The 26795-nt window shown below is 40.3% G+C and overlaps 1 protein-coding gene and 1 non-coding gene across 3 annotated transcripts in view; both read right to left on the minus strand.

Moving 5' to 3' along the window:
- PPM1L (protein phosphatase, Mg2+/Mn2+ dependent 1L) overlaps nucleotides 1-26795 on the minus strand; it is a 328248-nt gene that overhangs the window by 166731 nt on the left and 134722 nt on the right. The window lies entirely within an intron of this gene.
- TRNAF-GAA lies at nucleotides 25800-25871 on the minus strand. Its single transcript has one exon. It is a non-coding gene; the product is annotated as a tRNA-Phe (tRNA).

A 26795-nucleotide genomic window follows, 5' to 3' on the forward strand; every position in this document is an offset into this window, starting at 1 on the left:
TTTTGAATGCTGAATTTTAAGCTGGCTTTTTCACTCTCCTCTTTCACTTTCATCAAGAGGCTCTTTAGTTCCTCTCCACTTTCTGCCGTAAGGGTGGTGTCATCTGCATATCTAAGGCTATAGATATTTCTCCCAGCAATCTTGATTCCAGCTTGTGTTTCATCTAGTCCAGCATTTCACATGATGTATTCTGCATATAAGTTAAGTAAGCAAAGTAAGTGTCACATACAAGTAAGTGACAATATACAGCCTTGACGTATTCCTTTCCCAATCTGGAATCAGTATGTTGTTCATGTCTAGTTGTAACTGTTGCTTCTTGACCTGCATACAGATTTCTCAGGAGGCAGGTAAGGTGGTCTAATATTCCCATCTCTTGAAGAATTTACCACAGTGTGTTGTGATATACATAGTCAAAGGCTTTAGCGTAGTCAATGAAGCAGAAGTAGATTTTTTCTGGAACTCTCTTGCTTTTTGGATCATCCAACAGATGTTGGCAATTCGATCTCTTGTTCCTCTGCCTTTTCTAAACATGGCCTGAACATCTAGAAGTTCTCACTTCACAGACTTTTGAAGCCTGACTTGGAGAATTTTGAGCATTCTTTCAGTGTGTGAGATGAGTGCAATTGTGTGGCAGTTTGAACATTCTTTGGCATTGCTTTTCTTTGGGATTGGAATGAAAACTGACCTTTTCCAGTCCTGTGGCCACTGCTGACTTTTCCAAATTTGCTGGCATATTGACTGCAGCACTTTCACAGCATCATCTTTTAGGATTTGAAATAGCTCAGCTGGAATTCTATCACCTCCACTAACTTTGTTCGCAGTGATGCTTCCTAAGGCTTACTCAACTTTGCATTCTAGGATGTGTGGTTCTAGGTGAGTGATCATACCATCATGGTTATCTGGGTCACAAAGATCTATTTTGTATAGTTCTGCTGTGTATTCCTGCCACTTCTTCTTAATATCTTCTGCTTCTGTTAGGTCCCTACCATTTCTGTTCTTTATTGGGCCCATCTTTGCCAATAAGATGTTGGCAAGGGAACATGAAATGTTCCCTTGGTATCTCTAATTTTCTTGAAGAGATCTCTAGTCTATCTCATTGCATTGTTTTCCTCTATTTCTTTGCATAAATCACTTAGGAAGGCTTTCTGTCTCTCCTTGCTATTCTTTGAAACTCTGCATTCAGATGGATATATCCTTCCTTTTCTCCTTTGCCTTTTGCTTCTCTTCTTTTCTCAGCTATTTGTAAGGGCTCCTCAGACAACCATTTTGCCTTTTTGCATTTCTTCTTCTTGGAGATCGTTTTGATCACTGCCTCCTGTACAATGTTACAAACCTCCTTCCATAGTTCTTCAGGCACTCTGTCAGATCTAATCCCCTGAATCTATTTGTCACTTCCACTGTAAAATCATAAGGGATTTAATTTAGGTCAGACCTGAATGGTCTAGTGGTTTTCCCTACTTTCCTCAATTTAAGTCTGAATTTTCTAATAAGGACTTCATGATCTGGGCCACAGTCAGCTCCCAGTCTTGTTTTTGCTGACTGTATAGATCTTCTCCATCTTTGGCTACAAAGAATATAATCAATCTGATTTTGGTACTGACCATCTGGTAATGTCTATGTGTAGAGTTGTCTCTTGTGTTGTTGGAAGAGGGTGTTATTCCAATGATCTACTACTATTTCCTGGTGGCTCAGGCAGTCAAGAATCCTCCTGCAATGGAGGAGACCTGGGTTTGATCCCAGGTTGGGAAGGCCCCCTGCAGGAGGGCATGGTAACCCACTCTAGTATTCTTGCCTGGAGAATCCCCATTGACAGGAGCCTGGTGGGCTACAGTCCTTGGGATCACAAAGAGTCAGACATGACTGACGACTAAGAACACAGCACTGCTAATCTAGAGGTGATCAATAACCTACTTGGCCTGCTTACATGTATATATTTATATTTTTCTTCACAAATGTTTTTTGGACCACACCATGCTGCTTGTGGATCTTAATTCCCCAACCAGGGATTGAAACCCAGGCCCCAAGGATGAAACCCTGAAGTCCTAGGACTGCCAGGCTTTCCCGATAACACTAGTGGTAAAGAACCTGCCTGCCAATGCAGGTTCGATCTCTGGGTCTGGAAGATCCCCTGCAGGGAGGGCATGGCAACCCACTCCAGTACTCTTGCCTAGAGAATCTCATGGACAGAGGAGCCTGGTGGGCTGTAGTCCACGGGGTCACAAAGAAGCGATATAGCATGCATGCACGTAGAGAACTCCCCACAACTTTTTAGTAAGATTTTTATTATAAAATTTTAGCAATTAGGGATTAGGAGAGGGAGCCCTTACTGTTCATGCAACTGAAGAATAATTTATGATACGTTAGGTTGGGTCAGAGAATGGGTGGAGATAGGGAGTGGGAGGCTGGAGGCATGGACAAAAGATATGAGGATGGCCAGGGTGCCCACATTGCTCCCGCCCTTTTGAGCACCTGTCCCACCCCTACCAGGCTCAAAATCTGATATGCTGGAGGGGATACAGGTAAGGGAAATGGTAAGCAAAGCATTTGCTTTGTTAAAACTTTCATTTAATTGGCAGATAATTACTTTACAATATTGTGATGGTTTTTGCCATAGATCAACATGAATCACCCATAGGCATACATGTGTCCCCTCCCCACTGAACCCCCTAACCTCTTCCCTCCCCACCCCATCCGTCCTGGTTGTCAGAGAGCACCAGCTTTGGGTGCCCTGCTTCATACATCAAACTTCGACTGGCTATCTATTTTACATATGGTAATGTATATGTTTCAATCATACCACCCTCTCCTCCTCTCACTAAGTTCAGAAGTCTGTTCTTTATGTCTGTGTCCCCTTTGTTGCCCTATACATAGGATCATTGGTACTATTTCTCTAGATTCCGCATATATACGTTGCTGCTGCTAAGTCACTTCAGTCATGTCCAACTCTGTGCGACCCCATAGACGGCAGCCTACCAGGCTTCCCCGTCCCTGGGATTCTCCAGGCAAGAACACTGGAGCAGGTTGCCATTTCCTTCTCCAATGCATGAAAGTGAAAAGTGAAAGTGAAGTCGCTCAGTCGTGTCCGACCCTTAGCATGGACTGCAGCCTAGAAGGCTCCTCTGTCCATGGGATTTTCCAGTCAAGAGTACTGGAGTGGGGTGCCATTGCCTTCTCTGTATATACACGTTAATATATGATCTGATCTGACTGCCCAAGATTATAGGACCTCAGAACCCTTTGTTCCCTGAGTCTGTATTAACATCTCCCCAAGATGTTCTCTTCCAGTCATCAGGGTCAGTGTGGAGCTTTGTCAAAAGATGGAATATTACTCAGCCATAAAAAGGAACACATTTGAGTCAGTTCTAATGAGGTGGATGAACCTAGAGCCTATTATACAGAGCAAAGTAAGTCAGAAAGAGAAAGACAAGTATCGTATAACGTATACGTATATATACGTTAATATATGATATTTGTCTTTCTCTTTCTGACTTACTTTGCTCTATATAATAGGCTCTAGGTTCATCCACCTCATTAGAACTGACTCAAATGTGTTCCTTTTTATGGCTGAGTAATATTCCATCTTTTGACAAAGCTCCACACTGACCCTGATGACTGGAAGAGAACATCTTGGGGAGATGTTAATACAGACTCAGGGAACAAAGGGTTCTGAGGTCCTATAATCTTGGGCAGTCAGATCAGATCAGATCAGTCACTCAGTCATGTCCGACTCTTTGCGACCTCATGAATCGCAGCATGCCAGGCCTCCCTGTCCATCACCAACTCCTGGAGTTCACTCAGACTCACGTCCATCGAGTCAGTGATGCCATCCAGCCGTCTCATCCTCTGTCGTCCCCTTCTCCTCTTGCCCCCAATCCCTCCCAGCATCAGAGTCTTTGCCAATGAGTCAACTATTCAAGTACTGGAGTTTCAGCTTTAGCATTATTCCTTCCAAAGAAATCCCAGGGCTGATCTCCTTCAGAATGGACTGGTTGGATCTCCTTGCAGTCCAAGGGACTCTCAAGAGTCTTCTCCAACACCACAGTTCAAAAGCATCAATTCTTCTGTGCTCAGCTTTCTTCACAGTCCAACTGTCACATCCATACATGACCACAGGAAAGACCATAGCCTTGGCTAGACGAACCTTTGTTGGCAAAGTAATGTCTCTGCTTTTGAATATGCTATCTAGGTTGGTCATAACTTTCCTTCCAAGGAGTAAGCGTCTTTTAATTTCATGGCTGCAGTCACCATCTGTAGTGATTTTGGAGCCCAGAAAAATAAAGTCTGACACTGTTTCCACTGTTTCCCCATCTATTTCCCATGAAGTGATGGACCGGATGCCATGATCTTCGTTTTCTGAATGTTGAGCTTTAAGCCAACTTTTTCACTCTCCACTTTCACTTTCATCAAGAGGCTTTTGAGTTCCTCTTCCCTTTCTGCCATAAAGGTGGTGTCATCTGCATATCTGAGGTTATTGATATTTCTCCCGGCAATCTTGATTCCAGCTTGTGTTTCTTTCAGTCCAGCGTTTCTCATGAGGTACTCTGCATGTAAGTTAAATAAGCAGGGTGACAATATACAGCCGTGAGGTACTCCATTTCCTATTTGGAGCAGTCTGTTGTTCCATGTCCAGTTCTAACTGTTGCTTCTTGACCTGCATACAAATTTCTCAAGAGGCAGATCAGGTGGTCTGGTATTCCCATCTCTTTCAGAATTTTCCACAGTTTATTGTGATCCACACAGTCAAAGGCTTTGGTATAGTCAATAAAGCAGAAATAGATGCTTTTCTGGAACTCTCTTGCTTTTTCCATGATCCAGCAGATGTTGGCAATTTGATCTCTGGTTCCTCTGCCTTTTCTGAAACCAGCTTGAACATTAGGAAGTTCACGGTTCACATATTGCTGAAGCCTGGCTTGGAGAATTTTGAGCATTACTTTACTAGTGTGAGAGATGAGTGCAATTGTGCAGTAGTTTGAGCATTCTTTGGCATTGCCTTTCTTTGGGACTGGAATGAAAACTGACCTTTTCCAGTCCTGTGGCCACTGCTGAGTTTTCCAAATTTGCTGGCATATTGAGTGCAGCACTTTCACAGCATCATCTTTCAGGATTTGGAATAGCTCAACTGGAATTCCATCACCTCTACTAGCTTTGTTCGTAGTGATGCTTTCTAAGGCCCACTTGACTTCACATTCAAGGATGTCTGGCTCTAGGCAAGTGATCACACCATCGTGATTATCTGGGTCGTGAAGATCTTTTTTGTACAGTTCTTCTGTGTATTCTTGCCATCTCTTCTTAATATCTTCTGCTTCTGTTAGGTCCATACCATTTCTGTCCTTTATCGAGCCCATCTTTTCATGAAATATTCCTTTGGTATCTCTGATTTTCTTAAAGAGATCTCTAGTCTTTCCCATTCTGTGTTTTCCTCTATTTCTTTGCATTGATCGCTGAAGAAGGCTTTCTTATCTCTCCTTGCTATTCTTTGGAACTCTGCATTCAGATGCTTATATCTTTCCTTTTCTCCTTTGCTTTTCACTTCTCTTCTTTTCACAGCTATTTGTAAGGCCTCCCCAGACAGCCATTTTGCTTTCTTGCATTTCTTTTCCATGGGGATGGTCTTGATCCCTGTTTCCTGGACAATGTCACGAACCTCATTCCATAGTTCATCAGGCACTCTATCTATCAGATCTAGGCCCTTAAATCTATTTCTCACATCCACTGTATAATCATAAGGGATTTGATTTAGGTCATACCTGAATGGTCTAGTGGTTTTCCCTACTTTCTTCAATTTAAGTCTGAATTTGGCAATAAGGAGTTCATGGTCTGAGCCACAGTCAGCTCCTGGTCTTGTTTTTGCTGACTGTATAGAGCTTCTCCATCTTTGGTTGCAAAGAATATAATCAATCTGATTTCAGTGTTGACCATCTGGTGATGTCCATGTATAGAGTCTTCTCTTGTGTTGTTGGAAGAGGGTGTTTCAGGAGGGTGTCCCTCCACGGGACTTGGCATATCAGCACAGTAAATTTTCCAAGGTTAACAATAAACCCTATTATGAGTATGGGTACTTTAGTAGAGTGACCAAACTTTTAAGAGCATTAACTGAAAACTAAATTTTCTTCAAGTACAAGGTTATTTACTTGGTAATGGTGCCACAGAAAGTATTAAATGCATTAGTCTACTCAAAAGCCACCAACAGTCCTGCTAAAACAATCTATACCACCGAGGTCCTACAGCACACAGGCCATAGAGCAAAATGACTGCTTAACTGATAATGTCTCTGGAGAAATAAAGCCACCTGCTACTCCTTAAATGTCTTTTCTTTCCCGTCACCCAAACTTTGCTCTTGCTTTTTGCTCTGCCCCAAATGTACTCCCCTCTATTATGTCTCCAAATGTCAGTCTTACTTTACTAACTCATATAGACCTGTCTACCTAAATGCCAGCTTCTCCATGAAGCTTTTCCAGGTCGTCCACAATTGGTTGGCTTCTGCCTCCTTTAAAATACACCGCGGGACTTCCCTGGCAGTCCAGTGGTTAAGACTCCAAGTTTCCAATGCAGGCGGCATGGATTCAATCCTGGTCAGGGAAATTTCTCACGTCACGCAGCCAAAAGAATAAATAACTAGAAATCTAAAAATAAAAATAAAACAGACCACCCCCTCCAACTACTGTGTCTATCTCTTAAAGCAATAATCTTATTCTTGTTTCATGACCACAGTTCTTCTAATCTCATCTTCCCATTAGATGATAAATTCTTTAGGGATAGGAACTATGTCTTCCCCCTATATAGATAAAGAAAAATGTAGCCATAAGTAGTAGCAGCAACTTCCATAGTCGCTCAGATGGTAAAGAATCTGCCTGCAATGCAGGAGACCCAAGTTCAATCCCTGGGTTGGGAAGATCCCCTGGAGAAAGGAATGTCTACCCACTCCAGTATTCTTGTCTGGAGAATGCCACGGACAGAGGAACCTGGCAGGCTACAGTCCACCTGGTCACAAAGAGTTGGACGTAACTGAATGACTTTCACTTTTCACGTAACTAGTACATGGCAGTGTTGGGATTCACACTAGACCTGTCTAATCTCCAAACCCAGGCTCTTTCTCCTATCCTCTGTCCTCTCACAACCTCTCAGACAGCAATGCAGTGGTTCCTATGGCAATAAAAAGAACACAGTCTCCTCCTATTAGGACAGGCGGGAGAAAAGTTCTACCTTTCTGTCCTAACTCAGTGCCCGGCTTCTGACTCAATATTTTAACTCTACCTTCTGCTTTTAAACCTTTATTTCTCCAAACATATTCTGGAAAATAAAAGCAATGAGAGGTGTAATATTTTTTTAAATAACTTTATGAGCAACCGTAGGCTAAACAAAGTTAGACATGTTGATTGCTTACTGCAGAACTCTGCAGATCATTAAATATGCTAAAGGAGATCAGTTCTCGGTGTTCATTGGAAGGACTGATGTTGAAGCTGAAACTCCAATACATTGGCCACCTGATGCAAAGGGCTGACTCATTTGAAAAGACCCTGATGCTGGGAAAGATTGAGGGCAGGAGGAGAAGGGGACGACAGAGGATGAGATGGTTGGATGGCATCACCAACTCAATGGACATGGGTTTGGGTGGACTCCAGGAGTTGGTGTTGGACAGGGAGGCCTGGTGTGCTGCGGTTCATGGGGTCACAAAGAGTCCGACACGACTGAGCAACTGAACTGAACTGAACTGATGCAGCATTATGCAGTTTTAGTATATATAATTTCTATTTTAGAAGGTATAGGATCTTAACACATATTTTATTATGTATGAGTGAACAGAACTATCCTTCATCAATTTCACCTAATAGAGCTGTACTTTAACAGCTTCATTTTACTACATAATAGCAACAAATTCATTTCAAAACCATTTAATGACACATATATAAATAAGAAACCCCATAACCAAATGCTGTAGGATTTAATGTTACTAGTATTTAAAAACTAGCAACAACCTACTTTGTGCCAGCAAGTGAGTGATTAAGTGCTACCCATACCGTGTCTAACACTTAATGAGGGAGTCACATGGATATAGAATATGTTTCACGCCATGATTAATATAGGTTCACTATATTTAGTTTGTACTTGAACATTTCATCTTTTCTTCCCATTGCTGAACCCAGCCGAGGACATGGGATAAATGTGATGACTAAAATCAGGAAGTTTTGATGAATGAAACAGATGAGAAAAAGATTGACTCTTCAAGGAGAAAATGAGACTTTTCCCCCATTATCATTTTTAGACAAATTGCAGCTATTTAAAATAAACTAAAATAACATTGGTAACCTCTGAAGAGGGCAACTGAATGACCTGGGGATAGCAAGAGATATAAACTTTTCATATATACACTTTTATATCTGTATGGATAGAACTGTGGTCCCCTAAAAGAGATCTGTTCAAGTGTTAATACCCCTGATATCTGTGAACATGAGGTCACAGTGCATTGAGGTGGGCCCTGATCCAATGACTGATGTCCTTATAAGGAGAGAAAATTGGATACAGACACAGTGGTGCACAGGGAGAACCCCATGTGATGACAAAGGCAGAGACTGTGGTGATAGAGTTGCAAGCCAGGGAACACCAAGAATACTGCTCAACCAGCAGAAGCTAGAAGGCAAAAGGAAAAATTCTTTACTAGAGCTTCTAGAGACCAGGGTCCTGCCAACATCTTGACTTCAGACTAGTAGCTTTCAGGACTCAGAGAAATTTCTGTCATTTAAAGCCACCCTACAGTCTGTGTTACTGTGTGTGGCAACCCTAAGATACTAATACAAATATTTTCTACAAAGTGACAATACCATGTGTTCAAAAATTAATCAAATTAAGATAAAGTAAGCTCAAGGGAATGAAAACACAAGCCACAGACTAGGAGAAAAGCAAAAAGATATATCTGATAAAAGACTTTACTAAAAATATACAAAGAACTCTTAAAATTAAACAATAAGAAAACAGACAATCTGACTAAAAATGGGCTAAAGACCTTAATAGACACCTCACAAAGAAGATATATAGATGGCAAATAAGTATATAAAACATGCTCCATTCATATGTCCTCAGGGAAATGCAAATTTAAAAACAAGATACGGCTACATACCAATTTGAATAGCCATATCTGGGACAATAACACCAGAGAAATACTGGTGAGGATGTCAAACAACAGAATTCTCATTCACTGCTGGTGGGAATGCAAAATCATATAGTCATTTTGAAAGACAGGCAACGTCTTACAGAACTAAATATACTTTTACCACACAGTCCAACAATCGTGCCACTTTGTATTTATCCAAAGGAGATGAGAATTATATCCAGACAAAAATGTGCATATGGACAGCTAGAGTAGCTTTATTCATAATCACCAAAACTTGGAAGCAACCAAGATGTCCTTCAGTAGTTAAATAAATAAGCTATAGTACATCCAGACAATGGAATAGTATTCAGCACTAAAAAGAGAAGAGCTACCAAGCCATGAAAAGACATGGAGGAACCTTCAATGTACATTACTAAGTGGAAGAAGCCAATCTGAAAAAGATTCCAACCATATGACATTCTGGAAAAGGTGAAACTCTGAAGACAACACAAAGATCAGTGATTGTCAAGGGTGAGGGGAGGGGGAGGGATGAACAGGCAGAGCACAGAGGGGTTTTAGGACATGAAACTCCTTTGTACAATATTACCATGGTGGATGTATGTCATTACACATTACACATTTGTCCAAACCCACAGAATATACAACACTGAGGAGTAAACCCTAGTGCAAACTATGGACTCTGAGTGATGATGCATCACTGTAGGTTCATTAATTGTAACAAATATATCACTCTGGTGGGCGATGTTGATGACCACAGAACCATGCATGTGTAGAGACAGGGAGTGTATGGAAAATCTCTGTACTTTCTACTTAATTTTGCTGTAAATATGAAACTGCCCTAAAAAACAAAGTCTAATAAAAATATTTTTACATCCTTAAGCAAGCCAAAAGTTCTACCCTTTCTTATATTACAGTTTAGTAATCATCTTGAACCCATGACTAAAATATGCATACTTTTTGTCAGAGCTTTCCATGTTCCTTTGTTCATTCATTCATTCAAACTTCAACTAAGTACTTACTCTCGGCCAGATGTGGTAGACTGGGAAAGGTTCCAGAGAATCCAGAAATAAGATATTCCTGGTCCTTTAGAATGATGTCCACTCTTAAAAATAATCATAGAGGAAATACATCAATTTAGAAGCAAAAGCATTACTTATCTATCTTGGGGAATTAAAATTAAATTACACTGTTGGTGGGAATGCAAACTAGTACAGTCACTATGGAGAACTGTGTTGAGATTCCTTAAAAAACTGGAAATAGAACTGCCATACGACCCAGCAATCCCACTGCTGGGCATACACACCGAGGAAACCAGAATTGAAAGAGATACGTGTACCCCAATATTCATCGCAGCACTGTTTATAATAGCCAGGACATGGAAGCAACCTAGATGTCCATCAGCAGATGAATGGATAAGAAAGCTGCGGTACATATACACAATGAAGTATTACTCAACCATTAAAAAGAATACATTTGAATCAGTTCTAATGAGGTGGATGAAACTGGAGCCTATTAAGTAAGAAGTAAGCCAGAAAGAAAAACACTAATACAGTATACTAACGCATATATATGGAATTTAGAAAGATGGTAACGACAACCCTGTATGAGAGACAGCAAAAGAGACACAGATGTATAGAACAGTCTTTTGGACTCTGTGGGAGAGGGAGGGTGGGGGATGATTTGGGAGAATGGCATTAAAACATGTTTTTAATTATTAAAAAAAATTTTTTTCAAGTGCTATTCAACCATGTACATGAGACAGATTATATTTCTTCTTCCTTCTGCTCAAAGATTAATGATATCAAAAGTATACTATTTACTTGACTGGTTCAAGAAGCATCTTGGGCAATAAGACAAAAATTACAAGAGAGTGAGACTACTGGATATGTACCATGGCATGAAAACACTGAAGACCTCTGAAAAAGGAAGACGTTAAAAACAAAACAACAAAAAAAGCCACTTAAGAGAATAGTTCAAAATGGAACTAGACTCTGAAATCACTAAAATTCTGCTGTTAAGAGAATGAAAACTGGAGGTGAATGAGTCATATGACATTGGAGGATTCTTCTATCTTAAAAAAGAAGGGAAGAAAGGTCTTAAAATTATCCTGAAAAGACACAGGTCAAGAACAGAATCAGGTACAAATCTGGCTCAACTGTCCTCCCCTAACCTTCTGTTTCCGTGCTCTTGTCAAATTAAGAAAAAATTGATAACTTGGTTTCCAGAAATTGACAGTAATAATTCATTCTCATGAAAAAAAAAATTGGAAGGAAATATTTAAAAGAAATGTGACCCTCTCTTGGAACCAGGTCCTCAATCTTCTTAAAGGAAAAATAGAACAGAAGTAATAATGTAACACACATCTTCATATCCAAAAGATTACCGCTCAATCCTGTAGTTAAAATATTTGCAAAAAAATAGCACAGTCCTCCTTAGTGCCTAATTAGATGTATGCATTGGTATGCTTCAAGATAAAGAAAAACACTGCCTTAGAGAGAGTGGTATTTTTTAAATGGCTGAGAAAGTAGAAAAAAAACCCAACAAGCTACTCTCTATATTAAGAATCACATGCTAGCAAACATTTGAAAAATTACCATAAATAAAAACAAAGAACTACTGTCCTATGAAATATACACCAAGTTTCACTATATCCCCAAATCCTAGTATCACTATATCTAGGGAGTTGAATGTGTATCACTGGAAGATAACGGAGGAAAGGGATAAAGCTGCAAACTGGGTTGGAGGGGAGGAGGGCTGTCGGGCTGCACTCCGCAGACCTACAAGGCTGTGCTTGCCCAGCTTCAAGACTGAAGAATGAGCCCAGGATCCTCAACAGAGACATTAATGGTTGAATATGGATGGGGGAGCTTACATGTCTGACGCAGGTACTGGTGCAACACACCACCGCGTACAGCTAACAGCACGCAGGATATGGCAGCCATCTTGGCTCCCGGAGCAGGAAGGGGAGATTACCAGTTATAGTTATAGGGGAATTGATGTCAGGTGGGCTCATGAGTCACCAGAGAAAGCAGCAGAGGGGCATGCCTCTCACTGTCCCTTTGATAAGAATGCTCATTCGCTGAGGTCTGGGGCAAGTCCATAGGAAGGTCAGTCATGTATCAGGGTATCAGTGAAGCAGGCACTGGTCAAGCAGGGGAATGTACAGAGAACAAGAGAGCAACCATCTTGAGGGGCCTGACCGTACAAGGACCTGTGGTAACGTTTTCTGGCTCAATATCAACAATGCCCAGAATCAATTTCATTAGATCAACCTTAAACTGCTATCAGATTAAGAACTGGTTTCAGCAGAGGACAGAGATACTGTAGGAAAACTTTTTATCTCTCTGTACTGGTATTTAATAGAAACTTCGGATGTATCTAAGTAACAATTCAAGTACATTTAAGATTCCTTACTGTAAAAAAAAAAAAAAAAAGAAAAGAAACTGCAGAATGCTCTTTCCCAACTAATACAAAGTAGTAGGAATACATATTTGGGAGCAGAATCATTTCAACTGCTAACTTAATAGCAATGAAACCTCCACTTTGCTGCTAGTAAAACATTATGGCAAACCCCCTTCCAGAGGCTGTTATTGCATTTCTCCTTCAGAAATGTATATAGTCAATCAGCAAGTGTTCTCAAGAAGTACCAAATAAGCCTTTCCAAGGAAGCTTGTTTTCTGAACTCTTCACCCTACATCATTTTTAATTTTTTTTCTCCTCTCCATTTTCCTAATTTTAACTTAATTGGGTGTGAATCCAACAACATGTGTTTCCTATTTGCATTTGGCTGCAGAAAAAAATTCTTAATGTACTTTTGGGAATGTAGGGGTGAATGCTGAAAGTAAGAGAAAGTAAAAGAATAATAACAGCTAAACAAAACCAAGAATACTGTTTCTCTCCTTCTACTTTTGCCAAGAATATGGCATAAATTTCCTCTCCTTGTGGAGAATTCCCTAATTATAGGAAAAAGCAGGCTCCCTGCTTATGATATCAAAAGTGGATATTTCAGAGTGCTACAAGCTGTCCTCTTAAAATGAGGCCAGAAAAGAGAAGTGTGGTAACTGCAGTACTTGGGGGGATGGACCATCTCAGTACACATCAATCACACCTTTGTGTCACCTCTCTTTTCCCTGACCTCTGAGAGGAGCAGTTAGCATCATGGTCTTCAGGTCAGTAGCATCAGCACCAGCTGGGAACTTAGAAATCCAAGTCAGCAGGCCCCACCCTAGGCCTACCACCTAACCAGAAACTCTGGGGGTAGGACACTGGAGTCTGTTTCAACAAGAATTCCATGGGATTCTGACCTGATGAACCATATCCAACAGAAACATGGGCTTCCCTGGTGGCTCAGTGGTAAAAAATCCACCTGCCAATGCAGGAGACACAGGTTTGATCCCTTGGTCGGGAAGATTCCCTGGAGAAGGGAATGGCAACCCACTCCAGTATTCTTGCCTGAAGAATCCCATGGACAGAGGAGCCTGGCAGGCTACAGTCTGTGGGGTCACAGAGTTGGACATGATTTAGTGACTAAATAACAGAAACTTACTCTCTTCCAATTCATCCTGGCTTTTAATCACAAACAACCAGAATTGTTACCAAACATTTTCATGTGTATACATTGTCCAACTAATTTATATGATTCTTGGGGCAAAAATTCTCTCTCTTCCCTTGTCCCTTTGCTTTCCCTTGCCCACCAATATCCTACATGGAGCCAGTAAGCAAACGGAAACATAACGAGCATTCACAAAGACAGGAACAGGGGAGGGGTCCCCAAGGGAGAGCTCTCCTTTTGAATATGACATTCTCATCCAGCTGAGGCAGACTTATTTCCCTTAACTATGACCTAGGAACAAAAGGGCCCAGTTCCCCAATATACAGTCTACATTATATTCAGTCATTGTCCAGAAGGAACTGCTCAGCTTCAGAATTTGGGTAATCCAACTGAAAATCAAATTAAAAGTTGCACAAAATATTTCCCCCAAAAGTCTTGGCAACCTTGAATACAGAGTGAAAAAGGAGAGGTAACACTTCTTTTTCAGAAGCACACAGTAGGGGTCACATACATGGGAATGTTCATTAGTTACCACTGTGGCTGGATATAACCTTCCAAACTCTTTTAATATGAAAATACCATTCTGTTTGCCTTCTCTTTCTTTGCCACGTCCAAAACATAAAAGGCAAATAGTTCCCCTCACACACAGGGTGCCCTCACTATCCTTGAGCAAAGTGGAACTAGTCATTTAGTTGCTAATGATTCAGGTTCTGAGTTGAATAAAAGTCAGAGCTTAGCGGTGGTGGTTCCTGCAGAGGCTTTAACCACAGGGGAATTCCTCCACCTGGCCTAAATAAATAAAACGTGGTCAAATGTGTTTGTTAGCACTGGGTGTGTATCCTATTGGACTGAATGTGCAGAGATGTTCCACATTATGATAGAAAGAATCACCTGTGCTTCCCTTGTTCTGGACCTGATTTTTTTCCTGAGAATGGCAGGGGGTGAGATTTATACAATTTTTGTTTTTTTGTAATTCAAGTTAGTTGATTGACAATATTGTGTTAGTTTCAGGTGTACAGCAAAGTAGTTCAGTTGCATGTTTGAGTGCGTGTGTGTTCAGTCACTCAGTTGTATTCAACTCTTTTCAACCCCATGAACTGTAGCCCATCAGATTGTAATAACCTAAAATGGAAAAGAATCTGAAAGAACATATATGTGTGTGGGGGTATATATCTGAAAGAATATATATATATATGTATATATACACACATATATATGTATGTATATATATACATGTGTATATACATATATATAGATACATATACACACATATATTCTCTTTCAGATTCTTTTCCATTTTAGGTTATTACAAGATGTTGAATATAGTTTCCTGTGCTATACAGTATGGACCTGATATTTTTTAAAAGTATCTACACACTAAAGAAAGAGGCTTCCCTTTCTAGGTTCTTCCATTTCTCCAATGAACACATCTGCAAGTTCTTCAAGACGATCTGAAAAGGGGCCCTATTCTGGACTAAATGTTTGTGTGCCCCCAAAATTTACATGTTGAAGCTCTAACCCCCACAGCATTTGGAAGTGGGGCCCTCAGGAGGTAATTAGATTTAGATGAGGTCATGAGGGTGGAGTCCTCTTGATGGAATTAGTGCCCTCATAAGATGGCAGAGAATCAATTCACACTGAGATCTTGCTCCCTCCACCACGTAAGGACAAAGTAAGAGGGTGGTTGTCTGTAAACCCAGAAGAGGGCTTTCACCAGCAACCAAATCTGCCAGGATCTTGATCATGGACTTCCCAGAACTGTGAGAAACTGATATTTGTGGTGTAAGCTACTTAATCCCCTGTATTCTGTTATAGCATTCTGCACAGACTAATATAGACCCCAGCCTGGAACTTTCCTTTCATGGCTTCTTGCTAGACCTCTGGCCCCAAATTCTTAGTAAAGATAGAAAAAGGTTTTGTTTGCATATGCTAGTGCACATATGAGCTGACTCAGCTACATGCAGTCCAGGAGGGCCAATGTAAGCCATGACCTCTGGAGAGAAGATGGTAGGCACTGGGTGCCTAGACTCAAAATACAAAGTAATTTCCATGAGCCAGGCATAACCAGAAAGTCACAAGCTGCCAGACCTGAAGAGGAAGTGCACACTGAGGTAAGAGGCATCTCAGCAGAAATCACTGCCATCTCCAGCTTGCCATGAACTTGGAGTTGGAAGAACTCTAAAACTGACAAAGGTCAAATTTCTCTCCAGCCTGGTGGAAATGGGGAAGGTCCTCTGCTGAAAATTAAGCTATCCAAAAAGAATTTTTTAATTGTGAGTTTTCCTAACCGATCTGACTTTGAAGACTGATTTATACCTATGACACACATGGCTCATAATAAATAGCCCTTAGAGGAGTATTCATGTCAAATCTAGGTCTCTGCAGTGAAACACCAGAGCAAATAACAGACTGAAAAAAATACTGCAAAACTTTGTCCTTGGAGGGATTCTTGCAAACCTAGACTCTCTAGAATGTGGTGATGTCCCTTTCTCTACAGCTAATTAGAATTTTCCTTTTCCTCTGTAGTGAGGGGTCTTCAGCCTGTGATTGGTTGTCTAGGTGCAGAAGTCATTCTCAAAGGATATAAAAAGAGCAACAACTTTTTGTCACTTGCTAGGCTCAAGTTCGGAGAAGGCAATGGCACCCCACTCCAGTACTCTTTCCTGGAAAATCCCATGGACGGAGGAGCCTGGTGGGCTGTAGTCCATGGGATCACTAAGAGTTGGACACGACTGAGCGACTTCACTTTCACTTTTCACTTTCATGCATTGGAGAAGGAAATGGCAACCCACTCCAGTGTTCTTGCCTGGAGAATCCCAAGGATGGCGGAGCCTGGTGGGCTGCCGTCTATGGGGTCGCACAGAGTCGGACACGACTGAAGCGACTTAGCAGTAGCAGCAGGCTCAAGTTTGCTGTTTGAAGACAAAAACACAAAGTCGTTTTTCATTACCTTCTGCATCATTAGGGAAAATGGGATACACCCATCTCCCAGTAAGACAACTTTGACCATTGTGGCTACACCTTCATGAAGCATTTGTGTGAAAAGGACTTCTGGCGACTCAATGCTGAGTATTTAGAAGTGCTGAGCTTCCAGGGGCTTGTTGTTTGCTAGAAAATCAATTCCTCTAAGTATAAAATTCAGTGGTGCTGACATACATAATAGCATAGTGTCTGCAGTAATGTACAGGGGCACTTTCAGAGAGGAGATTCAGGTTTTGGCGAGGACCCTGATGTTGGCAAAGATTGAGGGCAGGAGGAGAAGGAAGCGACAGAGGATGAGATGATTGGATGGCATCACTGACTCAAAGGACATGAGTTTGAGGAAATTTCGGGAGACAGTGAAGGACAGGGAAGCCTGGTGTGCTGCAGTCCATGGGGTTGCAAACAGTTGGATATGACTGAGCAAATGAACAACAGAGATGAATTTTTTCTAACATCTTGTTTGCCAATTTTCTCCTATAAATCATCTATGCTGAGGAAGCTAAGCATGATGTACATACTATAAAACACACACACACACACACACACTAAAGTAATCAGGATCAATATACTTTTCCTTCTTCTCTCTTCTTAACTCTAGATCAGCATAGTTTGCTGACATCGTTCCACACAATAAGTGTGGCGGGGAGAGGGCACACACACACGACACACAGAACAATCGTCTCCGTGTCCTTCCCTCAGAAGCCCTCAATCCCTTGAACTACTGTCACAAGTCACTCAAATTTGAAGTATTAGACATGGAAATCTTCTACCTGAAATACTTAACCATTAGTGTCATTATGAAGGATAAATTATTTTGCATCATTTGTATACAACTTGTACACTTCTTACACAAAGCAGACTTGATTCAAAGAACAGCTGGACACAGCTGCCACAGAGCCCATCAAGATTCCCATAGAGTTTATGGTCTCACACTTTTCCTAAGAATGTGGAGCCACTTAAAACATAGCAAGACCAGGGCTTGTGGCACATGGGAGAAGGTGTAAAAAGGGTATTTTTGATTCTGAAAGGGAAATGTATGAAAAGGGCTAGAGTGTGTGTGTGTGTGTGTGTGTGTGTGTGTGTACAGTCATTGGATACAGGGGCCTTAAAGGTAGTCCTGAACAAGTAAGCTAAAATGCTGAAGCACCACTCATAGCCATTCTGGCTGTACAGCATGGGGGTTACAAATACACTGACCCTAAAGACACATACAGTCCTAGGTTCAAATCCCAGCTGATAGCTACGTGACCTGAGCAAGTTTTACTTATCTAAAATGTGTTTCCTCACTTGTAAAATGGAGTGCAAGTAATAAAATCTTCCTCATAAGATTGTTGTAATGACTAGATAAGAAGTCCTGGAGGCACTCAGCATAGTGCCTGGCACACAGAAAATCCTCAATAACTTTTAGAAATTAAATAAGATGAGCCAAAACTCCCTTTAAATTCTACTCTGTTAAGTGGGACATGCAACCCCAAAGAAGAGCTTTCATCTTGCTTTTTGAAAGATGTGTTAGAGTCTTAATAGAGGGCATGAATTTACATTTAAAGACATACACACAGGACACTGCCAAGCAACATTTTATCATGGCCATAATGGAATGAGATGTAAAGCTGCTACAAATATCCAGAAAACTACTATTTTTAACATCTCAATGTTGAAGATAGTCTTGATATTTTATAAAGCTCTATAATATTATTCCAGCCAAGTTTGCTCTACAAAAGACCAAACAAGTACCACTCTCTTAACCTATAAAATGCAAAAGGGAAAAACTAGATCAGTAAGTTCCTTGCATATCAATAACTCTGTCTTTTAAGAATCTTAAAGCATGATTCTATGCTAAGCATTAAAGCTCGGGTGTTCTAGTTGGAATAGCTATAATAGCCAGAGTTCTGGATACATAATGCTATATAATAAACCCAAAGTGGCTTCAAACAATAGCAATGTTTATTTTGTTCATGAATCTGCAATCTGTACAGGGCACAACCAAGACAGTTTATTTCTGCTCCACTCAACATCTGCCAGGCCAGCTTAAAGGCTGGGGGCCGAAATCCTCTGAAAAGCTTACCAGCTCTTCTGTCTTGTATGTCATCAAAACTGGGAAAACTGAACCAGCTAGCGGCTGGAACGGCTGGGGCTCTTCTGGCATCCCTTCAAACTCCAGGGAGCCCTCCCACGTGATCTCCCTAATATGGTGGATTCAGGGCTCACAAGGCACAGGTCACAAGAAAGGAAGAGAACCAGGAGGAAACTATTGTCTCTCATGGCCTCACCTAGAAAGGCACTCAATAATTCCACTACATTCCATTAGTCCACCAGATTTAAGGCATGAGAACACAGGTCCCCACTTCTCATGGAAGGACTGTGAAATTATCCTGTAAGAGCATTATGTTGCTGTTTAGTCACTAAGTCATGTCTGACTCTTTGGCGACCCCATGGGCTGTATGTAGACTTGCCAGGCTCCCCTATCCATAAGATTTCCCAAGCAAGAATACTGGAGTGGGCTGCCATCTCCAGGGGATCTTCCCAACCCAGAGATCAAACTCATGTCCCCTGCATTGGCAGGTGGATTCTTTACCACTGAGTCACGTGGGCTTCCCAAGACAACATTATGAATCAATTATATTTTAATAAAAAGAAAGAAAAGCAGACAGTTTGCTCCACCTGATATAAGAACATAACACAATCTATAAAGCAATCCTGCAGGGAGGGAAGAAAATTTTAAACCATTAAGCCTCGGAGAAGGCAATGGCACCCCACTCCAGTACTCTTGCTTGGAGAATCCCAGGGACGGGGAAGCCTGTTGGGCTGCCGTCAATGGGGTCGCACAGAGTTGGACACGACTGAAGTGACTTAGCAGCAAGCCTATAGAGTCAACTGTGAACTTGCAGAAAATACAAAGAGAATAGAAGAACATGTTAAACTATACTATAGGAATGCAATCAGTAAAATCCAGACTGGGAAATTACAGGACTAACAATCCTTTGAGACATACCTAATCATCCCACATCAATTTAAAAGCTATCCAGGAAGATTCAACATTCTACAGTCTAGTCAGATTAATAGGGTAGAATTATCGGTATTCTTAGTCTTGTTTAAATGGTTGAGGTACTTAGTTAAACAAACAAGTATTTCTACAGGATTCCTTGTCTAATCTTAACCTCTTTGTATTTCAGTTTTAACACAGTTTCCTTTTATTTTGCCCTTAGCAGAGATGAAGAACAACTGATCCTCAAAGGCTAAAATCAAAGCACTTCATGCGTATGAAAGCTTTCATGATAACATATCACCTTTGTACTTTTGCTCTTCTGGTATAAATCAGATGTGTCCCTTCAACCTCTTTCTGTTTTGGTTTTTTAGACCCCATTGATAAATACTTCTTGATTCTTTCAAACTGCCTTCTCCCACTCAAGCTCAAGTCCCAAAAAGAATAAGAACAGTGTCAATTATAAGAAAACAGTTTAGAGAAGTATAACAGCAGATGTTGAAACTGAAGCCTTAATATTTACATATATTTTTAAATATATATATTTAAAGCTGAGGTAAAATGGGATAGAATTTTTAAAGCATCCCAGAAGAGATCTTTGGATTTCAAACCAATTACTCTTAAGTTACCTATTTAAATTTCCAGCTCTGGATTCAATCAAAGGGTCATGCTATTTAATTTCTGAGAAATTACAAAGATGTGCTCAACACATGAGTAGGCAAGACCCACTCATATACTGAGATTTAAAAATAACTACTCTTTAACATACCTGCCTTCACTTTTTTATTATTATTATTATTATTATTATTATTACTACAAGATTTGCCAAGAACTAAAACCATGCTACAACACTTGTTTAAATGAAATATTACAAATATAAATTTAAATAATCTCTATTATTCTGTTTTTATAAACTGAGTGTAAATGCCTGTCTTATGTGGGAGGACCTCAGGAAGTCTAATTATCAGCTTCAGACCACAAATTATAACCTTAAGCCTTTAGATTCAATGGCTATAAAGCTACCATTACCTGCCTAAACATGGAAATGACACAAAAATGTCACAGTTCATGAATTACTGTGAAGACACAGCAGTGTTCTGTATGTGTCCACCACCATGTCTGTCTGTATTGTGGACCTTAGGCCACTATGACATCATCAGCTAATGATTTGTTAGTAGTTACTATGGCCTGTGCCAGAGCATGTGGCTTTTAATTATTATAATGGCATGATTTTTTTTTTAATGTATAATGAATTTAAAGACCTTTTTGAACTATTTAGACACTTCTAGTATCTTTCCTCACAAGGAAACAATCTTGTATTATATGTTTATATATTCTCAGGTTACTTTAGAAGGCTTGTTGTCCTTAGACCAACCTTGACTCAGTTTTGGTAAGGAGGGTAGGACAACTTTCTTACCGTGGTGAAAGGAAAGTTACAGCACTCTGCACTCTGCCCAGACAGCCTTTAGCTGGTAACTCAGGCGGTAAAGCATCTGCCTGCTATGCAGGCAGACCAGGGTTTGATCCCTGGGTCAGGAAGATCCCCTTGAAAAGGGAATGGCTACCCACTACAGTTATTCTTGCCTGGAGATGAGGAGCCTGGCAGGCTACAGTCCATGGGACTGCAAAAGAGTCAGACATGACTGAGTGACTAACACACATTTTTGGGCCTTCTACTGTGAAGTCTGCTTTACAGAATTCGTCATCTCCTCCCCCTCCTTCTCCCATACTTAGTGGCAGGTGCTGGCAATAAATACTAATCCAATCCTCAGGGCAGATTCTGAATCGTTACTAACACAGAGATACATATCAAGAGGGACCAAGTTACAGTGACAGCTGGACAAGAACAGCATGTGATTCTGGCAGCAACAGACAAAGCAAGACTAAAGCATCCCACAGCAATACCTGAAGTCCATGCCAGGGCTTGTGAGCTCTACGCAACTACATGCTTCCTAGAATTTTCTTGACTAGAGAGAACACTCACATACCCAATCCTGTCTGTAATATCTTTATTTTGAGTACTGAAAATAAGCCCAATTTACATACATACAAACATTTGTATACACGAACACACACATACAAACCAAAGGTAGGAACTATAAAAGAAAAGATTAGTATTCTATTTTATTGAATATGACTTGGCTTCTTCACATTTTTGACATCTCTAAAAGCAATATATGTCATATAGTTGACAGTTCTTATATCCAAAGAAAAGCAACATATCTCATGAAATGGTAACAGCTTAAATTTCTACATGGCAGAAAACACCATATATACTGTGAAAAGCAAGGCAAAAAATATATATAACATGCCTGAACCTAAAACATTAAACATAACCTAAACTTACAGACATAAGGTTTATATCCTAAACAACCAGCAGCTTTTACAAATCAAACCCAAAATGAGCAAACAATAGGGAAATGGGCAAAGGATATGAACAGGAAACTCACAAAACAGGAGGCAGAAAATTTTATGTCTTGTTATGTTTTTACTATTATGATAATGTGGAGTAGGAAACAGCAACCCACTTCAATATTCTTGCCTGGAGAATCCCATGGACAGAGGAGGCTGGTGGACTATAGTTCATGGGGTCGCAAAGAGTCAGACACAGACACGACTGAGCATTATGATAATAATCATTTTAAAGCCCTCCCTCTACCCTAATGCTCCTAAAAGTCTAGTTATTAACGTAGGCTGGAAAAAAGGGAAAAAAGAAAGACCTTCTCTGTCCCAGGCACTGTACTACCAGATTTCATGAACATCAGTTCATGAAAAACCTCACAACACCCTGAGGAGCTAGATATCACTGTACAGATGAGGAAATACGGCATTAGAGAGGCTGAAGGACTTAAGCAAATTGTCTAAGCAAGTGTGGTAAAGCCCAGGTTCAGAGCTTTCATACAGCTTCTGCTCACAGTATGACTTTAGAAATCCTATTCAGACAAAGGTTTCCCTGGAGAACAAGGGACTGGACCTCAGATTTTTAAACCCAAAGCACTAACTGAAGGTCAAAAGCATCAAGTTTCATGAATCTGAAAAGCTAGTATCCAGCTACACAGGAGATTTCTTAAAGTCCTGTTTATAATTTTATTACTTTGGAAAAGAAGAAATTAAGTGTCATAAAATATGTTTAGATGCAAAGATTAAGTGCATTTGATTTAAAATACAGATAACTTTGTACTATGAGTGAAACCATGACTTGAAAAAACAAAACAATTCTTAAGTGTCACTACACTTTGTCCACCTCAATAAGATAAACAGTTGCAATTACCAGATCCCTCCCTATTCATTAGATTTAGTTTTAGGTGGAAATAGCAAAGAGGAACTAAAGGGCCTCTTGATGAAGGTGAGAAGTGAAAGTCTCTCAGTCATGTCCGACTCTCTGCGACCCCATGGACTATACAGTCCGTGGAATTCTCCAGGCCAGAATACTGGAGTGGGTAGCCCTTCCCTTCTCCAGGGGATCTCCCCCACCCAGGAATCAAACTGGGGTCTCCTGCATTGCAGGCAGATTCTTTACCAGCTGAGCCACAAGGGAAGCCCAAGAATACTGGAATGGATAGCCTATCCCTTCTCCAGCAGATCTTCCCTACCCAGGAATTGAACTGGGGTCTCCTGCATTACAGGTGGATTCTTCACAAACTGAGCTATCAGGGAAGCTTGAAGAAGGTGAAAGAGAATGAAAAAGCTGACTTAAAACTCAACATTCAAAAAACAGTGACAGATTTTATTTTTCTTGGGCCCCAAAATCACTGCAGATGGTGACTGCAGCCATGAAATTAAAAGATGCTTGCACCTTGGAAGAAAAGCTATGACAAACCTAGACAGTGTATTAAAAAGCAAAGACATTACTTTGCCGACAAATGTTGGTAAAGTCAAAGCTATGTTTTTCCAGTAGTCATGCATGGATGTGACAGTTGGACCATAAACAAGGTTGAGCACCAAAGAATTGATGCTTTCAAATTGTGGTATTGGAGAAGACCCCTCAGAGTCCCTTGGACTGCAAGGAGATCAAACCAGTCAATTCTAAAGGAAATCAATCCTGAACTGACATTGGAAGGACTGATGTTGAAAGCTGAAGCTCCAATAGTTAGGCCACCTGATGCAAAGAGCCGACTCACTGGAAAAGACCCTGATGCTGGGAAAGATTGAAGGCAAGAGAAGAAGGGGACAACAGAAGATGAGATGGTTGGATGGCATCACCAACTCAATGGACATGAGTTTGAGCAAACTCTGGGAGACGGTGAAGGATAGGGAAGCCTGGCATGCTGTAGTCCATGGGTTCACAAAGAGTTGGACACGACTGAGTGAACAAAGCTAATGGGAGAAAAAATATACTTTTACTGAAACACATTCAAGGAAGAGGGACCAGTGACGATTAGGTCCTGCTCTAGTGTCCCAGAGGGAAGAAGTTCTAATGAAGGGCTGACACAGGCCTGGATTCCTCAAGGCAATGTTATGGTCTTGTTGCACAGGTAAGGCCTAAAACCTGACCCTAATGATCCAGCTTCCCCAAGACTCAAGTCTTGGCTGGGCACCTTATCCACAGTCCAGGAAGTCAACAATAGGACCTCTGCTGCCAGCCACCCCTCTCCCAAGGCGAAAAAACACAGAATCTTCATTCTCTGTGTCCAGGGTTAGGAGAACAGAGACAAGCAAGAGATGTCACTTGCATATCTGTCCACTGTACACAGAAAAATAGGTCTCTTATCCTTTCAAAAACACCAGGTATTAAGGGAGCTCAGTATGATGCATGTGGCTGGGTTATAAAGGATTAAAACAGGATGCCTCCAATTTCCCAGTCTTAGAAGCCATTCTACAATATCAGCCTAGGGCTTATATAATACTTGTCAACTTCCAATAAAGACTGATATTTCTCCCTAGTCTTTTTGTAGACCAGCCCACTCCTTTAAAAACCAATTTTATTTTTTCTGGACAATCAAAATGTAATCAATAGGAAATCAAGTAAGTTAAGTTATTTAGCCTGAATTCTGATTATTTCTGTGAATATGTTAAACGTGTAAAGGGTCACAGGCATTCTGTCCTGGAGCTCACCCTCCAAAAAAGTGGCCAGTTGAAAGGACTAAACCAAAATGACTCTTTTCAGCCCAGTTGTTTAAACTCTAAACTGAGAGCATGCCACCAATTGTGCTGTGTCAGCTGCATTTCACCAGCCATTCATCAAAATAGTATCATTATTTTTCAACCATCAAAACAAAGGAGAGAATGAATCCTATTTTCAAGTACTTTATCTACAAAGATGAAGTTTATGATTGTCTGTTTGCGACACTGACTAAAAAATATTTTATTCAGGACAGAAGTTTCTTATAGATTTAAAGATCTAAGGAAAAGGGAAGGAAGGGAAGAAGGCTAAGAAATACAAGATGTCAAAAAAACTTAAAACACAATTGTAGTTACATCATAATAATGCAGAGTGTATGTTGGGGGAAGGAGGAGGGTAAAGACAGAGCCTAGGGTAACACTTATATATATGTCCTCAAAATTTGAAATAAAAGGATAGAGATACAAAGAGCTTAACAAGCCTATTTGCCCTACTGTAAGAAATAGAATGTGAAACTGATTTTGGGTCAAAATGTAAACAGGAATCTTATTCGAAGATTCCTGCTAAACCAATTAAGGCTACAGATACTTTTAAAAGTTCATGAAAAATTTAAAAACGGCCTAGTAATTTCCAGTAACAATATATTATTTGCTGACCATCTTTTCTTTCTGTTCTTCTTTAAGTTGTAAGGTAAGTGGATTCTAAGAGTCTAAAAAGCCAATGAGAAAAAGCTTTTGTTTGAGTCTAGAAATTAATCTGAGATTATAAATGAGAAAAAGAGAGGTAATCAGATGTCTTATTAGTTGCTCAAAATACCTGATGATTAAAGATAAGGCACCTCTAATACAAGGGGGAATGAGTTCTTTGTGTGGGGACAGATGGTTTACAATTATCACATCTTTGTATGGTACCACGAATATCACTTTCAACTTTTAAGACAGATTTATTACAGTGGTTTTAAGATGAAAATCTTGAAGACATTCAATGCTTATATTGTGATGTGAAGTGAAAGTCACTCAGTCGTGTCCGACTCTTTGCCACTCCGTGGAGTCCATGGAATTCTTCAGGCCAGAATACTGGAGTAGGTAGCCTATCCCTTCTCGAGTGGATCTTCCCCACCCAGGAATCGAACCAGGGTCTCCTGCATTTCAGGCAGATTCTTTACCAACTGAGCTATCAGGGAAGACCCATGCTTATATTATGTAGTGATATACATCATTATTTCAGTATTAACATTTTCATCATGTGTACATCATTATCTAGAACAGTAAGAATCAAGTACTGAATATTTCTAAAGGAAAAAGTCATAAAATGTGCATAGGGCACAAATCTTTCCAACAAAGAAGAATGAAATGAACAGCGGTCATATTTTCCTGAACTAGGGCCTCACCAGCTTGAGCCTATGATAAAATCTAGCAAACAACTCCACTGGCCTCTATAATTTATAAAACTAATAAAGTTAAATCATCCCATTAATATTAAAATCCCAAAAAGTTTGTCTTCATGACCATTCTGCGTAGCACTAAATACAAAGCAGATACTTTGTAAATACTGATATTCAGAAGGACTTTAGCCAAGTACCTTTCCTGAGCATGAAAAAGAGAAAAATTCCCCATGTCTGATAGGAGAAGGAAATTTTTAAAAAGCCACAGCAACTGTAATAGTTCAGGATAACATAAGAGATGCCTTATTGAATGAGACCAATTGTCAGCTTGGTATTTGGTCCTGGGCAGAAATATCAAAACACATTTTAAGAAAAAATACATTGGGTCTCTATGACAACTTCTGATGCTAAGAGACACATATTTAACATGATCTATTTCTTTAATATTCCACGAGGAAATCTACTATCCACATACGTACATATCACCCACTGAGATAAAGAATTTCCTAGTTGTATGTTAAAATCTGCCAAAAGAGTCATTTACCATATAACTACATTCACAAAAAGGCAGAACAATTTTGAAACTAATCCAAGGGGGGTTAATTACTACAATAGCTAAAGATATTTATCCTAAAGTGGTTTCATCTTAGGCAATGTTACAGTTTAGACTTGAAAGTGTTAGTTGCTCAGTCATGTCTGACTCTTGGCGACCCCATGGACGGT

The sequence above is a fragment of the Bos indicus x Bos taurus genome, chromosome 1 (assembly GCF_003369695.1).
Source record: "Bos indicus x Bos taurus breed Angus x Brahman F1 hybrid chromosome 1, Bos_hybrid_MaternalHap_v2.0, whole genome shotgun sequence".
NCBI lineage: Eukaryota > Metazoa > Chordata > Mammalia > Artiodactyla > Bovidae > Bos > Bos indicus x Bos taurus.